Here is a 4,777-nt window from a genome sequence, read left to right as displayed (position 1 = left end):
TTTTTTGTATTTTTAGTAGAGATGGGGTTTCACTATGCTGGCCAGGCTGGTCTCAAACTCCTGTCCTGATGTCCGCCCACCTCAGCCTAACAAAGTGCTGGGATTATGGGCGTGAGCCATCATGCCCAGCCTATCTTTTTAAATTTTATATGCTGGATATAAATCCCATGTCAGATATATAATTTGCAAATATTCTCTCTCATTCTGTATGTTCTCTTTTCATTTTCTTTATTGTGTCCTTTGAAGCACAAAAGTTTTTAATTATGTTGGGAGGCCGAGGTGGGCGGATCACCAGGTCAGGAGATCGAGACCATCCTGGCTAACACAGTGAAACCCCATCTCTACTTAAAATACAAAAAATTAGCTGGGCATGGTGGTGGACACCTGTAGTCCCAGCTACTCAGAAGGATGAGGCAGGAAAATGGCGTGAACCCGGGAGGCGGAGCTTGCAGTGAGCCAATATTGGGTCACTGTACTCCAGGCTGGGCGACAGAGCGAGACTCCATCTCAAAAAAAAAAAAAAGTTTTTAATTATAATGCAGTGCAATTGATGTTTTTTTTTCCTTTTATCACTTGTGCATTTAATGTCATATCTTAAAAAATCCATTTCCTAAAGCAAGGTCATAAAGAATAACTTCTATACTTTCTTATAAGCATTTCATTGTTTTAGCTCTTACATTTAGGCCTATGATCCATTTTTAGTTAATTTTGCATATGCTGTGAGGTACAGGTCTAACTACATGATTTTGGATGTGGATACACAATATCCTCAGAATCACTGATAAAATGTAATTTATCTGGCTGGGTGTGGTGGCTTACGCCGGTAATCCCAGCACTTTGGGAGGCTGAGGTGGACAGATCACTTGAGGTCAGGAGTTCGAGATCAGCCTGCCCAACGTGGTGAAATCCCATCTCTACTAAAAACACAAAAGTTAGCTAGGCATGGTGGTGGGTGCCAGTAATCTCAGCTACTGAGGAAGCTGAGGCACAAGAATCGCTTGAACCCAGGAGGCAGAGGTTGCAGTCAGCCAAGATCGCACCACTGCACTCCAGCTTGGGCGACAGAGTGAGGCTCTCAAAAAAAAAAAAGAAAAGAAAAAAAAATCCTAAGTATTTAATTTGCTGATGCTATTATAAGTTGAATATTTTTCTTGATTTCATATTACAATGTATTTTGTATATTGACTTTGTCGCCTGCAGTCTTGCTGAATTAACTCATTTGTGCTAATATTTTTCTGTGCAGGGTTCCTTAGGATCTTTTACATACGACAATATGACATCTGCAAATAGAGTTTTACTAGTTTCCATCTAATCTGGGTACCTTTTCTTCATTTTCTGCACTAATTGACATAGAACATCTAGCACAAAGTTGAATAGAAGTAGCAAGAGTGGATATCCTTGTCTTATTCCTAATATTAGGGGGAAGAATTCAGTCTTCCACCATTAGTTATGAAGTTTACTGTAGGTTTTTCATGGATCTTTATCAGTTTGAAAATGTTTCCTTGTATTTCTGGTTAGTTGAGTATTTTAAACATAAAAGGGGGTTGGATTTTACCAAAATCTTATTTTGCATCTGTTGAGGTGATCATGTTAATTTTGTCTTTTATTCTACTGATACAGTGTATTACATGGAATGATTTCATGTATTAAACCAATGTTGCATTCCTGTGATAAATCCCACTTGGTTATGGTATAATCCTTTGTATATGTTGATGGCTTCAGTTTGATAATGTTTTCTTGAAATTTTTTACATATATATGAATATATATGTACTGTCTCTAGTTTTATTTTTTGTGATGTCTTTGTCTGGCTTTGTTATGAGGGTAATATTGACCTCACAGAATGAGATGTGAAGTGTTCCCCCCTCCTATTTTTTGAAGAGTTTGTAAAGGATTTTAAACTAGTAAAATTATCAACTTTTCTTTAAATCTTTGGTAGAATTCACTAGTAAAATCATCTGCCCCCAAAATTTCAAGATTGAAAGAAATATTGTCCTTTAAATACAAATTTTCAAGTAAAATTTACATTCCAGGAAGTTGTGTTGAGCTTAAAATATGACACACCACTCCCATTTTCATTTCAGAAACATGAATGTAGTTCCTCATTCTTTTGTGAAACGCTATACCTTCTTAGAAAAGGAGCATCATTTTTGAGGTGCCTCTTTCTTCTGGTGTCAAAGACATATGTTCTATTTGTAGTGTAGGATTTCTAGTGGCTTTTCATCAGTACTTTTATCAGTCAAAGTCCAGTTAGGAAAACAGAGAAACACTAAGAATTTAAACACATTACAACAGGAAATTGGAAACAAAGGTACTAAAATATCTAGAAGAACAAAATGATGATGGGAGACAGGGGAGCAAGAAGGAAGTGGAAATAATACCTAGAGATTAGAAACTGCTAATGATCCTGGCCTGGAACACACACCTGATGCTGCACTGTTGGCTGATTCTGGAACACTGAATAAGAACCATTTCACATGGAAAAGTTCTGCTTCAATTTGAAAGTGTGAAATCAGCTGGGTGCGGTGGCTCACACTTGTAATCCCAGCACTTTGGGAGGCCGAGGCGGGCAGATCACAAGGTCAGGAGATCGAGACCATCCTGGCTGACATGGTGAAACCCCGTCTCTACTAAAAATACAAAAAAATTAGCTGGGCATGGTAGAGGGCCCCTGTAGTCCCAGCTGCTTGAGAGGCTGAGGCAGGAGAATGGCGTGAACCCGGGACAGAGAGCTTGCAGTGAGCCGAGATCGCGCCATTGCACTCCAGCCTGGGCGAGAGCAAGGCTCTGTCTCAAAAAAAAAAAAAAAAGTGTGAAATCATCTGACTTCCAATGCCATAACAACAACTACCAGTATTTCCCACTGGTATATGCTAGAAACCAGAAGCTTCTCTTTTCCTTTAATTCTTCTGATCTTCTGCCAGTACCAAAGGAGCCAAGGAAATATAATTTGTAATGTCCCAGCCCTGATCACACACAGCAAAGTATGTAAAGGCAAGTGGGGAAAATCCAAGTGTTTCTGCAGAACATATTCGAAAATAACATTTGATTTTAAAATGCCTTAAACTATAGGAAAAATGATAGAAGATAGTGTCTGTTGGGTGATTTTCTGTTTATTTCAATATTTTAAAGCAAAATAAAATTATCCCCCAAATACAGAAGTATCATTTACTTACAGCTCTCAGTAAAATCAACACAGAGGATTTATAGCTCAACTTGGCAGAGGGTACTACACAGAAATGTCAAACTGCCAGAGCAGAGAATAAACAGGTTTGGTTTGCTTTTTTTTAATATTATGCTCAGGATATTAATTTGTCATATGAAGGAAAAGAGCAAGGAATAAGACTTTCACCATAAAAGTACTCAACCCATTCCAAAGAGGAAAGGGGAAGGATAGGAGATTCATGAAGCATTGAGGGCTATTCCTTAAGTTTTATTTCACATATGTGCCTTAAGCAAGTGCCTGTAACCCAGGTCCTCCTAAAATAATTTACAAAACCAGTAAATATGTTCACTTACCTAATATTTCTTTTCTAACTCTGAAATTTACATTCTAAAGTGTTCATGCTTATTTAACAAAGATTCCATAATTATTTAAATCTTAGGCCAGGCTCGGTGGCTCATGCCTGTAATCCCAGCACCTTGGGAGGCTGAGGCAGGTGGATCACGAGGTCAGGAGATCAAGACCATCCTGGCTAACATGGTGAAACCCCATCTCTACTAAAAATACCAAAAATTAGGCCGGGCACAGTGGCTCACACCTGTAATCCCAGCACTTTGGGAGGCCGATGCAGGCAGATCACATGAGGTCGGGAGTTCAAGACCAGCCTGACCAGCATGCAGAAATCCCGTCTCTATTAAAAATACAAAATTAGCCAGATGTGGTGGCACATGCCTGTAATCCCGGCTACTTGGGAGGCTGAGGCAGGAGAATCGCTTGAACCCAGGAGGCAGAGGTTGCAGTGAGCTGAGATTTCGCCATAACACTCCAGCCTGGGCAATAAGAGCAAAACTCTGTCTCAAAAAAAAAAAAAAAAAAATTAGCCGGGCGTAGTGGCATGTGCCTGTAATCCCAGCTGCTCGGGAGGCTGAGGCAGGAGAATCACTTGAACCCGGGAGACGGAGGTTGCAGTGAGTCGAGATCACGCCACTGCATTCCAGCCTGGGTGACAGAGTGAGACTCCGTCAAAAAAAAAACCAAAAAACTCTTGAATTCATTTTAAGAGGGAAATACATATTATTTTCCTTGGTCAAGCACAGTGGATAACACCTGTAATCCCAGCACTTTGAAAGGCCCAGGTGGGAGGATTGCTTGAGCCCAGGAATTTTAGACCAGCCTGGGCAACACAGAGAGACCCTGTCTCTAGAAAAAAAAAATTTTTGAACTTAGCCAGGCATGGGGACATGCACCTATATATAGTCCCAGCTACTCAGGAAGCTGAGATGAGAGAATCACTTGAGCCTGGTAGGTCAAGGCTACAGTGAGCTGTAATTGTGCCACTGCACTCCAGCCTGGGTGACAAAGTGAGATCCTATCTCAAAATACATATATTCTTAAGTAAAAAAATATATATATTTTTTAGATAAATATGTATGTTTTTCCTTAACAGTTCAACTCTCTGGGCCGGGCCTGGTGGCTCACGCCTATAATCCCAGCATTTTAGGAGGCCGAGGCAGGCGGATCCCGAGGTCAGGAGTTCAAGACCAGCCTGGTGAAACCCCATCTCTACTAAAAAATACAAAAAATTAGCTGGGCATGGTGGCATGTGTCTGTAATT

Source organism: Pan troglodytes, chromosome 5 (genome assembly GCF_028858775.2).
Source record: "Pan troglodytes isolate AG18354 chromosome 5, NHGRI_mPanTro3-v2.0_pri, whole genome shotgun sequence".
NCBI lineage: Eukaryota > Metazoa > Chordata > Mammalia > Primates > Hominidae > Pan > Pan troglodytes.
This window is presented reverse-complemented; position numbering follows the sequence as displayed.